This window comes from Euprymna scolopes, chromosome 45 (genome assembly GCF_053919585.1).
Source record: "Euprymna scolopes isolate OS-2025 chromosome 45, ASM5391958v1, whole genome shotgun sequence".
In the NCBI taxonomy this organism is placed as follows: domain Eukaryota; kingdom Metazoa; phylum Mollusca; class Cephalopoda; order Sepiida; family Sepiolidae; genus Euprymna; species Euprymna scolopes.
Genome location: NC_136526.1, coordinates 51,830,714 through 51,843,886, shown reverse-complemented (window position 1 = coordinate 51,843,886; position 13,173 = coordinate 51,830,714). Strand labels below are relative to the sequence as shown.

At 34.3% G+C, this 13,173-nt stretch overlaps 1 long non-coding RNA gene across 1 annotated transcript in view; it reads right to left on the bottom strand.

Annotated features, from left to right (window-relative positions):
* LOC145269620 (uncharacterized) overlaps positions 1–6,899 on the bottom strand; it is a 19,082-nt gene extending 12,183 nt beyond the window's left edge. Inside the window, exons 1-2 of the long non-coding RNA XR_013865140.1 lie at positions 6,757–6,899; positions 148–229 (exon numbers count right to left, since the gene is read on the bottom strand). This is a non-coding gene — a long non-coding RNA (uncharacterized LOC145269620). The remainder of the gene's footprint in view (positions 1–147; positions 230–6,756) is intronic.
* Positions 6,900–13,173: the final 6,274 nt, after the last annotated feature.

The window sequence follows — 13,173 nt, the reverse complement described above, 5'->3', positions numbered from 1 at the left end:
ATAATATATCTTCATAGAGGTTGTTGTGTTCTAATTAATTGATGCTACAACAATCTGCAATTTTAATAAGATGAACACACACAGTAAAATAATATTTAAATAAATAATGAACATATATATACATTTTGAAAAAATAAGAATAATTACCTGCTATTTAAAAACTATTTCCACACTAAGAAGTCTTTTCTCTAAAGGTCTTTATATGAAGTTCAGGTTTCCTGGAAAAAGTCTGCAAAAATAATAAATTTTTGTTTAACGCAAAAAAAAAATAGGTAAGACATTTGTTGTTTTTTTTTTACATAGGCATCACCACTTATCAAGGCCAAGAGGCCACTCGAGGATAAGGGTCATTGTTAAAATGTATGTATAAAATTATAATTTCTAAAGGTATTTTCAATACTAAAAAATTTAATTTCATGTTTGTTTTTAAGAATTTAATTATAAATCTTAATGCAAAATGATATAATTAAATGTGAGGAAGATGATGTAGTTTGGATGAAGCTTTGTGTGTAGTGTTAACCCTACCAGACCGAGTTACCAATGTACCTGTAAGTTCCAAAAATGCTATATAACGAGTTACTGCTAAACTACTATTTTTCAAACCATGTGTTTTTGTGTTGGCAGGGATCAAAAAATAGCACAAGCCTAACGTTCTGCAAATGGTTTCCTTTGTTTTGGCAGAGTTGTTAGTTATTTTGTAGACTAAAGTAGCCATGAAGCGAGCTAGTGACGAACCAAGCACTTTGACAAATAAATTTTGTTGATCAACAGAAAAGTTTATCAGGCATGAGTATAAAGTGTGATCAGCATGAAAGTGAAACCTCGTCTGAGGATTGCAAAGATGGGTTGTACGGAGCGAAATGATATTTAATGTGAGTTGTAAAGACAGACTTAGATCTTATGGCTTCAGATGGAGATTAAATTTGTACAGTATAGGGAAATGTGTGCAGAACAGGAGATTTTGCTGGTATGGCCATGTTGCTTTCTATGTTCGGATGAAAGTGCTTTAGTTCATAGATATAGATAAATAGAGGTAGCAGATTCGGTTTGCACAGAAAAAAAGGCCGAGTAAAATATGAAAGAAAATGATAAGAATGGAGAGATAAGTTTTGACATCACTTTTTAAAAATTATCCAACACATGCTAACATGTAAAATGGACATTAAACTAAATATGAAGTTTAGTGATGTAATTCTGTAATTGTGATGTTGTTTTAACTGCATCTCACTAGAGAGAAAAAAATATTAGACCAAACATATTTTTTTCTAACATCATCCTTGACAATAGCATTTTACTCCCCCAAATTTGGATTACACATTAAAAACACTGTACACTGAACAGGTAGTAAAAAATTATTGAAAAACAAAATTTCTTATTCAATATTTTTAAATGCTTGTAAAAGTGTCGGAGAAATTACATTGTTTTGACTTAAAAGAAACATCACTTAAGATAATTAAAAATTAAATAAAATTGAAGATAAACTAAAAAGGTAAGAAAAGATAATGGAAAGTAGTTGATGGAGATTATATTTTATGTATTCTTGTCATTTAACTGAGAAGGTAGAAATTGGCATTTAGTAAAGTAAAAATGCTGCAAATTACATAAAAAAAAACTAGATTTAAAATGAAAAAAAGCAAAGTTACCGCCTCTTTTTAAGCTTACTTATTGGAATCCTACTTATGAGGTGTTTAAGTTCAGAATCAACTGAAAAATGTAGAAAAAACTGAATTTTATTTTTAACCTGATTTTTTTTTTCCCGAAATGCAAAGAAAAATAACATTTTCTTGTAGTACGAAGAGTAAAATAAAATAAAAATCAAGTTTATTAATGCATACCAAAAAATCTTTCGATTATTGAAAGGGAAATTGGCAAATAATGGTAACTGTCATAATGGAATTGTCCTTTTGCAAAAACCTGAGTTTTGGTTTCTGTTATATCTAGGAGTCAAGTAACTTTTTTAAAGGTAAATAAATGGAGACGGTAACAGTGGTTTTCAAGAGAAAACGTTCTCGATATGATTAGATACCATAGACAGAGATCATGGGTTCGATACAAGAATATATATGGATTGGAAGTCCTAGCTACAATCTGCATGAGCTACGGGAGACATGTACATTTGAAACGAACAGGAACTCTTCAAACTGGTAAGGCCAAAGCGGCTCACCTATGCCACAGATAAGTACCTTCTTAGTCAGATACCACTTGTGGCAGTGAAAGGATTACTAATACAAGATGACCCAAAAAAACAGAGGACATTCAATTGTTTTTCTGAGCATTTTACATTCAATGGAGAAAAAAGGCCAAAGACTCTAGTGTTTTGATGTGATGTTTTGAATATAATAAACTAGTTATGACCAAAGTTTCATTTCATTCGGACAAAACACTAAGAAACACAACCTAATTAGAGTTGGGCCCGTTTTTTTTAGTCACCCTGTAGAAAATTTTTTGAAACAAAACCCTGTGAAATATTAACAATCCCTGCCTGGTAAATACCAAAGAAAGGCTAATGATGTACAGATTCCAGATAAAACATGGCCCCCAAAGCTATGAACTATGTAGCAAGGAAGGAATTATTATCAAAGGAAACAAAAGTATTATACCATGACAAATGGACAGAGGTAGGGAATACTTGCATTCTGCACACTAATGTATAATTTGTATGCTGCCAGATGTGAAACAATTGTTCTGGATGGATCTGGATGCTAGTTTTATGCCAATCAGATCCATGTGCTGCATTTGCAACACAATCCCTTATCATTTCCAGACACAGAATTTTCTTTTTCAACAGATTGTTTGTTTTTTTTAAGTTTTTTTTATTCAATTTTCACCCCAAACAAGGCACAGTCCCACTTTGAAGTAGGGGGCTACTATCAGGGACATATTTTGCGGTGGCATTATGAAGGGAGATGAGTAGCAAGAAGTTTGTTCCCATTACACTTGAACTTCTGCATATCAGTACAGTTGGGAAAGCTGAATCCCGGAACGGAGTTCCAGAGACTTGCAGTTCTGGGGAAGAAACTATTAGAGTAAAAGGCTTTCTTACACCTAGGTAGCTCTACTGTAAAGGGGTGGGACTTAGTTGCTTGTCAGGTTTGTCGGGGGTAGTCACCTCGAGGAGGTACAAGTGTTTGCAATTCATCAGATCATTCACCATTAAAGTATTTGTAGAACAGGCAGAGGGATGCAACATCTTGTCAATGGGACAGAGGCTGAAGCCTAGATGACAGTTCAGGGCCTATCAGGTTGGCGACTTTCTTTTGAACCCTGTCCAGGAGTGAGAGACAAGCAGCAGATGCACCAACCCAAATGTGACAACAGTACTCCACACATGGGCAAATGGTTTATATATGTGAAAGTAGCCCTAATTATATCATTGAGGGTCAAAACTGTGTGCACCATCTTCAAAACTTGGTTCTGTACTTTTAAATCAGTTGAAGAAATTTAATCAAAGAAACACTAAGTCTCTACAACTTCTTCTCTTTTTTTTTGAGTAACTAAGCTACATAGAAATGTACCCCATCAGCTTACTATAATCAAAGAAACAGCTGTGCTAAGGAAAGCATAGATTATCTGACATCATTGAATCATTGAGAGTACCATGATTGGGCTGATTGAGTATTACAAAACAATTGTAATATTCAGGACATGTCTTCAGCCATAATGCTACATGGTTGAATCATTAAAGACTAATTTTCTGTCCTACAAGATGAATATCAAACATGGAATATGAAAGAAATAGGTAAACAAAGGGTGTTGGCAATGGTCAAGAATCATCTGAAGAATGAACAGGTCTATAACTAATACTAACACCTATTGAATGATGAAGACAGGTAGGATTGGAAAGACACATGGTAACTGACACTATCAAGTCTGATAAAGGGAGTAATTGACTGACACTATGTAACTATCAGTTTAATCTGTTTAAATATATCCAGTTGTGGATGGCCTACATTACATCATTCGAGCAACCTCAAAATCGTCCATAAATCCAGAGCTCCTACAGAAATGACTCCCTTTTGAAAAACGGATATCGAATAGAATACCAATATTACGTTTACCTAATGAAGAAGAAATGGAAATTGATGATACCACAGGGATAGTATAGAGCAAAACGGGATGATATACAAACCTAGTATGTCTACATTAAGATAATATTTATGTTGCTGAATAAGAGCGCTAAGGGTAAATATCCAGATCTGCTACTACAGAACACCGACCACTCTAATTTGTTTTTTATAGGTAATTGAGGTCGCTGACAACGAATCTGATAGTCAAACTTGGGGCAAATTTACCGTTTGCATGGTATTAACCCCCGAACCCACGAATAACTTTCCACTATTTTGCAGCTTCCGTTTACGCTACGCGCGCACGCTGCAACATAAGTGATGGCTTGCTTCACCTAGCAAACTGCCTTCTCACATGGCGTACCAATCAAAGAAGTACGGACTGACATTTTTTTAATGACTTACAGTTAAAGAAAAGTACAACAAATTGGGGGACTTTTTTTTTGTCTCACATACTTTTTAATGTGGTTTACAAAAACATAAGCACCAAACATCTTTATGTTTTTTATTCTTTTTTTTGCGGGAGGGGGATTCAATTAAAGAACTTATGTGGCTTAATAGGTGCTTTTGCAGTTTAGTTAAACGTTTTTCCGTAAGTAACGCACCGACATTTACCAATTAGAACACCATTTAACATTTTCTGAAGATTTTACTGTTAACATTGGGGGTGCGAGCGGATGTGATGTTAGGGCGCGTAAACAGTAAAATCTTCGGAAAATGTTAAATGGTGTTCTAATTGATAAATGTCGGTGCGTTACTTTTTGAAAATTTGAAAATTCTATGTTCCAGGTAAAAAAAAAAACAGATAAATTAACCCCCCCCCCTACTCCAACTTGGAGTGCTTTCCTTTTCTTGTTTTATTTCTTTTTCAGCTAATTTAAAATTTTCCACTCAAAAAGTGCTATAATGTATTTTTGAAAATTAGAAAATTCTATGTCCTGGAAAAAAAAAAATCCCCTCCCCCAACGTAGTTTGCTTGGTGAAGCCGTCGTTTATGCTACAGCGAGCATGCGCGTAGCGTCAAACGGAAGCTGCAAAATGGTGGAAAGTAGTTCGTGGATTCAGGGGTAAATACCATGCAAACGGTAAATTTGCCCCAAGTTTGACAATCAGATTCGTTGTCAGCGACCTCAATTACCATAAAAAAACAAATTAGAGTGGTCGGTGTTCTGTAGTAGCGGATCTGGATATTTACCGCGCTAAGAAACGTGTCCACACAACTACATGGAAAATCGCAAGGTGACCACAATAATTCATCTTTTGGTCAAGGTTGGGAGATGTAGATTTAAAGGTAAGTTACAAGAGAGAATATCGATTTAGAGTTGAATTCAGCAATGAATTGTAGAACAACATCTTTCATACTTTATTGAACAGGATTTCAAAATTTGAAGCATAAAATTTTTTAATTAATTTAGAAACTTACTTAACAGGATTCAGGGGTTTCTTTCGAATTAATTTTTATAGACATTTATTTTAATTAATTGCTAACATGTACAATGTTTTATTTTCATAAAAACTAAAATAAATAATTGCGATTTTAATACATAAAATATAACTTTAGTTAAAGTGCTTCGTTTACATACAATAATACATTTTTACTAAGATAAAAATATGTTTATTATATTTTTTGACTAATAATAAATGCTGTAAATTTCATTAAAATTCGTTGTGTTCCTGTATTTTGGTGAATTTTTAAGTGAAGGGAGAGATTTTAAGGGTTTTTTTTTTTTTTTTTAGATCGGCCATTTACTTTGTATGTACCTATAAATAATCCTTGAAGACGGACGCATTTGGCAAGAGAATAAGTTGCTAAAAAGAACTATTAGAGGTGATCTTGGTATTTTTTTCATTTCTGCTTGCTTCATTGACTTTCTAAAAAGCAACTCATTAATGTATGCGTCTTCGACTCATTTTAGTCGGTACTGCCTGTTTTTTTTGTGTTTTTTTTTTTTTTTTGCTGTATTAGGATCGTCACCTCTCATTTAACAAAACATTTATTCAAATTTTTTTTTCTATCATTACAATTTTCCTTAACACGTTAAATATCTTTTTTTTCATGTTTTTATTAGTGCAATTTAAAGACTATTGAACTGAATCATATCGCCTGCAAACCGTTTTCTTTTGTTGTTGTTGTTGTTCATATATTTTGATTCTTGTAGATTATATTAGAGAACGTCATAACCAAACAGGGTAATGGCGACATTTCCAATATGAACATAGTTTTTAAAAACAAAATACTGTTAGAAACTCGCTCAATATATGTTACCGTGACATAGGCTGACATATATTCGGTGGGGTTTTAACAGTATTTTGTATATTTTTTTATTTTTAACTCATTTTCCCAAACTTACCGTGTCAAAGAGAGACTCGGGCGCCATTTTTAACTTTCCAATACATCGGTAAACACTGTATGTTTTACGAGCCGAATAAACACGTTATATTAAATAAAAAACACTAAATACATATCCAATTAAGTAGAAAAGTAACTTATCTTGCCTTTGATAACATTTATTTGTTAAATATTTGTTTTTGACAACTTTTTCGAATCTATGTGTACAGTAATGCAAACCCGAGAATTTTATATTACAATTCTTCGTGTTCAATATTAAACCAAAGAGAAATATAATGATTTCGATGCGCCCCAGTTGTATAAAAGAACATATAAAAGCAATTAAATTCAAGTAATACTTACTTTTTGTTTGGCAATCTGCTTTTAAGAAGAAAAAAAAAAACACGATTATAAGATGAGTTAATTTAAACGAAACGAGTTTGACGGGTGGAAGTTAACATTTTAAGATGGCGACTGGAAAAGCAAGTTCGCAGAAAATTTACAATAATAATTTCCTTTTTTTTTTTTTAATTTTAATTTTGGTGCTAATGCAAAGAGTGATCCGCGCTATTTTTTAAAATCTATTTCCACGTTTAGTTAAAGTTTTATTATATGTTTTTTTTTTTAATTCAATTGTACCTATTTACAATGCCTCCTCACGGGACAGAGTTAGACACACTCAGGGTCGTTTTTTAACGTGGAGAAAAGGTACAAAAATAAAACTCCTCTACTGAAAGAGAACGAGAGATGGAAGTGCCGCATCTGAAGAACAGATACTACACTTTGATCTTGTTTATATATTTTATTGCTTTTAAAAAATTTTGAAAATACAATTAAGTAAAAAACAAAAGATTCTTAAACAACAAAATTAGGCACAAGGCCCTACAAGAGATTGGGGAGGGGAAGGGTTCAGGGTCTTTGTGACTAAAGTGATTAAAATTAATAAATGTAGACTTGATAGTCTTACTCTTGACTGGCAACATTTACCAAAATACCTCATTCCTACTACACTTTGATCTTGTTTATATATTTTATTGCTTTTAAAATTTTGTAAATACAATTAAGTAAAAAAAACAAAAGATTTTCAAACAACAAAATTACTACACTTTGATCTTGGCCAAAAGGCCAAGTAGCCTATTCATTTTAATTCAATTGTAAGGTTAAAGTACAGAATAGGTAAAAACACCCTTCCCCTCCCCATGTTAAGAATGACTTTTTAAATAATAACGTTATTATTTCAGCACGGATCACTCTCTTCATGAGTACCTAAATTTTAGTTTTAATTTTTATGATTACGTATTGTATTACATCAAAAATAATGATTTTATGGCAGTCTTGCAGTTAAGTCCCGGCAACGTTCGACAACTCTAGAAGGGTCACATCAGTATTTTACACCGTCAAATCATTAATATTACGAATTATTAGTTTAAAAATAAAAATAAAAATTATTAAAGTGTTAAAATAAAAAATATGTAATCAATATTTTTAAAATATTTTAATATTGGAAATAAGCACTTGATTAAATAAAGTAAACGAACAAAATATGCATTTTTATATATTTATAATTATTTATTTAATAGAAAAAAGAAGCAGTTTTTAGAAAGTGTATTGTCTTAACAGAAAAACGAACAAAATAAAATCTGAAGTAACTTCCTAATAAACTATTAAAATTGTTTAAAAAATAATAGAAATATTATTTTTTATTTTTTTTATAAACAGTGTTTACAAAGTGCCGGTGCGTGCGCGTTCAACCAGCCATTTTTTTTTTTTTTTTTTTTTAACGGATGAAATCAATTGAATTTTACGAGTGACATTTGTTTCAATTTTTAAACTTTAAAAATCTATTCAAATTTTTCTATTCGTTCAATTATTACGATATTTTCAGGGTCAATGTGAAATGTTATGCTCTTTCCAAGAAACCGAATATAATATTTTAGACAAACGTTTTTTTAAAAGCCCCCCCCTATTTTTAAATGACTATTAAAATTTTAATAATTAATTTACTCACCAAAGTTTTATATACCACAAATTGAAGATAAAAGATCAATAAATAAAATATTCTAACTAAAAAAAAAAATGTTTTTTTTAAACTTTACCTGTAAAGTCCAAAGTGTAAAACCCTTTTTTTTTTAACCACGTTAATTTTTTTTCTTATTTTTTAACAAATGAAAGCTCATGTTATGCTTATATCGTCAAGTAAATACCGAACGCTGACGACAATTTTCTCTATTTCATACAATGTTTTCTTATATATATATATATATATATATATATATATATATATATATAAATCACTTGATAAAGTAGAATAAAATATAATAATCAAAAACTCGTGTATTTCATTGAGAGAGTGAAAAAAAATCGGTCGACTGGGTTTTTTGTTTAACGGCAAAAACTTATAAGTGAATGTGTGCTTTTTTTTCAACTACGGAGGCCCAAAAATACTCATTTTGGTTAACAGCATGCAATAAAAAGAGATATTAATTGAAGTATATCAAACATTAACAATGCATAATGAATAAAAATGCACAAGACAAAATAACATTATAGATAGATCGGCAGACAGTACGTCTCGTAGGGAAAGATCGTCTCCCGGTCCTTTTATTTACCAAAAGAACAGATTTCAAGACTGTCGCGCCCTCTAGTGGTAGTTCATTGAAGTGCAAGGGAGATAATCCGTAGTTCATTGAAGTGCAAGGGAGATAATCCTGTCCAATATATTACATCCCTTCAATCTTACTCTGGATCATGAACATAGTCTTCAAATTTTTTTGGTGGTCTCCGAATACGCCCTGACTTGCGAGAGGGTGGTGATGCCGATTTTTCTACCACTGCTGGAGTCTCTGCAACCTCTTCCATATGCCTGCTCTCAGGTATAAAACTTTCCTCAGGACTGTCGGGTGTGCTGGAAACTTCAGGTGTGCCGAAACTCTCAAGATTCTTTGCAGCATTATCTGCTTGTATCTCAGGCGTGAGTTCCACTGCTACTGGTGATGAGAGTTTCACAAGCTGGTCCACATGCCTCCTTACTAGCCCTCTACCAGTTTCCACTTCCAAATTCACTGCTCCCAACTGTCTGGTAATGGTACCTTCAATCCATCGCTGAGTAGATCCATAGTTACACACAAGCACAGGATCGGCTACTTTAAATTCACGGAGCGGCACCATTACCTTGCTCCCCCTTTCCATTTTATTTTTTACATCCATAGCCTTGTACGTGTCTGGCTTTGCCAAATGAAACGCTGTTCGTAACTGCCGTTTGAACATCAGCTCGGCAGGAGAAACCCCAGTTGATGAGTTTGGAGTTATCCTATAAGTGAATAAAAATCGGTTCACCTTGGTTTCAAGTGTTGCCTTGCCGTCTGTATTCATCCTTTTAAGCGCTTCCTTGAAGGTGCGTACACTGCATTCTGCTAGTCCATTCGAGGAAGGATGGTAAGGAGCTGTGAAAATGTGCCGAATTCCATTAGCATTCATGAATGCTTTGAATTCTTCACTTGTAAAACAGGGACCGTTGTCACTCACAATTAATACCGGTAGTCCATGAGTTGCGAAGATCTCTCTCAATTTTTCAATTGTGGTCATAGCAGAAGATGATTTTGTAATGCAAACTTCAGTCCACTTTGAATGAGCATCCACTACTATCAAAAACATGTGCCCCAAAAATGGACCCGCATAATCTAAGTGGACTCTCTCCCAGGGTGAACTTGGATATTCCCAGCAATGAATGGGAGCCTTGCCGGGGTTGCTTTGATAATGTATGCAGGTTCCACAAGCTTTACCGGCTCTCTCAATATCTGCATCAAGATTTGGCCACCACACATAGCTGCGAGCAAGGGCCTTCATTCGCACGATCCCTATGTGTGTCTGATGTAATTGCTGCAACACTTTTGTTCTGAGTATAGCCGGAATTACTACTCTACTCCCCCATAAAACGGTACCATCTTCACATGTCAACTCTGTCCGTTTGTTGAAGTAGGGCTTTATTGCCGTGTCTGGAATACACCTACTCCAGCCATTCAGGATGTATTCGTACACCCGACTCAAAGTAGGGTCTCTTCTTGTCTCCAATCTTACTGTCGCCACAGTCACTGGAGCATCAACCAAGTTCCTCATGTGTATCCTGTTAGAATTAGGTGTGACATCTTGCTCCTGCACACTGATTGGAAGACGACTGAGGCAATCTGCATTTCCATTAAGGGACCCGGCACGATACTCCAACCTGTAATTATAGGCAGCCAGAAATATGGCCCAGCGTTGAACTCTGGCAGCAACAAGAGAAGGGATCGGCTTGTTTTCAGCAAACAACCCCAATAACGGTTTGTGGTCAGTGAACAACGTAAAATTATTCCCATACAGATATTGGTGCACTTTTTCACCGCAAAGACTATGGCCAGCCCCTCCTTCTCAATGTGCGCATAATTCCGTTCTGCCTCAGACAGCGTTCATGATACGTAGCATACTGGTTTCTCCCTTCCATCTTCCATTTTGTGAGCCATTACAGCTCCCAGTCCATAGGGAGAAGCATCTACTTGCACCAGAATCGGTCTAGATGGATCAAAATGAGTTAAAAGAGGTGCAGAACACAGCATTTTCTTTGTTTCTTCAAAAGCCCTGGTTTGTCCAGCACCCCATACCCAGGGAGCACCCTTCCTCATTAAGTTGTGAAGCGGTTCAAGTATAGTTGATAAGTTTGGCAAATGACTAGGATAATAGTTAAGTGCCCCTAGGTAGGCTCTTAATTCTGTGATGTTTTGCGGTCGAGGTGCCTCTGTCATGGCGGCTACTTTGTCTGGAAGAGGCGCTATGCCTTCCTTACTAATTCTGAAACCCAGATATGTCACTTCAGGAAGGAGAAACTTGCACTTACTTCTCTTTAATTTTAAATTGTCTTGTTACTCCTCCGCATTATTCGTTCTTCGTCGCCAATTGAAGTATATCAAACATTAACAATGCATAATGAATAAAAATGCACAAGACAAAATAACATTATAGATAGATCGGCAGACGGTACGTCTCGTAGGGAAAGATCGTCTCCCGGTCCTTTTATTTACCAAAAGAACAGATTTCAAGACTGTCGCGCCCTCTAGTGGTAGTTCATTGAAGTGCAAGGGAGATAATCCGTAGTTCATTGAAGTGCAAGGGAGATAATCCTGTCCAATATATTACATTAATTATGACGTTTATAACTCACCATTAGATAATTGCGAAAAAAAAGAAATCAGAGATTTGTCTCCCTTTATTTGAGCAGTCAAAAAATGAGTTCACATTTTCTTTTTTTATCCTTGTTTAAAAAGTATTTCATTTAAAAAGGACATGGAACATAAGTATAAATATGGATAAATTCTTTACAATGAACAATTGAAGTACACATTCAATATATAATTTTTTATAGGTAAATAATGTTTTGGAATTTATATATATATATATAAGTAAGTAAAATTTCGTTGATTTTCTTTAAATCTTTCTTAAAGAAAACCGATTTAAAAAAACAAACAAACAAATATTGCATAATTTGTTATTAAACTTGTTATTTTTAAAAAATAATTTGGTCTTTGCTCCTTTAATTGAAAAAATAATAGGGTTTGAATTACATTTTTCAAGTAGTTATAAGCTTCGAAAGATAGTAAGTTGATTTATTCAAGTTCATATATGGCATAATGATATTGAATACTAAAGAAATTACAAGCGAAATTTCCAAGTTACTGTGTTCAACATTATTGGCACAGCTTATTATTTTCATCTATTACCAGTATAATTACAGCCAATTGCATGTTTGACATGGTTTCGTTACCCTTTTGTAGCCTTATTAATGTTAATTTAATGTTAATTTAAAAAAAAAATCAGATAATTTTTAGACTGTGTTTGCTTTGAATTAATTAAAAAAAAATTTTCGTCATGATTAAGACTCAGGAACACAGCAAAGACCCTAGGAATCATGTGATAGCGTGTCATTCCAAAGGGGATGGCTATGATAAGATTTCTAAGAAGCTAAACCTTCCCAAATCCACCGTTCGAGCCATCATAAAGAAGTTTAAATCACAAGGTCACGTTATGAATTTGGAAGGTCGAGGGAGAAAAGGACTACTGTCCGCGAGAGCAGAGCGAAAAATAGCTTGACGTGTCAACTAAAACCCAAGAATCACTGCTTGAGAGATTGTAGGGGAACATAAAAGCTCAGGAGTGAACGTTTCTTGACACACAGTTGGTAAAGTTTTGAAGAGAGCTGGTTTGAAAGCATGTCGCCCAAGACTTCTTTATTGAAACCTGTGCTTCTGAAAGTAAGGCTAGAGTTCGCTAAGTGCCATATTGATAAAGATGCTGCTTTCTGGAAACGTGTTATATAGTCTGACGAAACAAAATTTGAGTTAATCGACTATAATAGTGTTTCTTCCGTTTACAGGAAATCTGGCAACGCCTTATTGCCTAAGAACACCATACCAACTGTGAAGCACGGCAGAGGCAGTTTGATGTTTTTGGGATGATTTGTTGCCACTGGACCAGGAGGACTTGTTAAGGTTACATACACCATGAAAAAGGAGGATTATGCTAACCTTAAACCTGAAGGACTCTGCTATAGAGCTGTCACTTAGTCGACGTTGGTGCTTCATGCAAGATAATGACCCAAAGCTTTCGGCTAATCTGACTAAGAAATGGCTTGAAGACAACAATATCAATGTTTTAGAGTGGCCATCCCAGAACCCGGACTTCAATCCTATTGAAAATTTGTGGAGGATTATAAAATTGAGGGTAATGGAGAGGAAGCCTAAGAATCTCGCT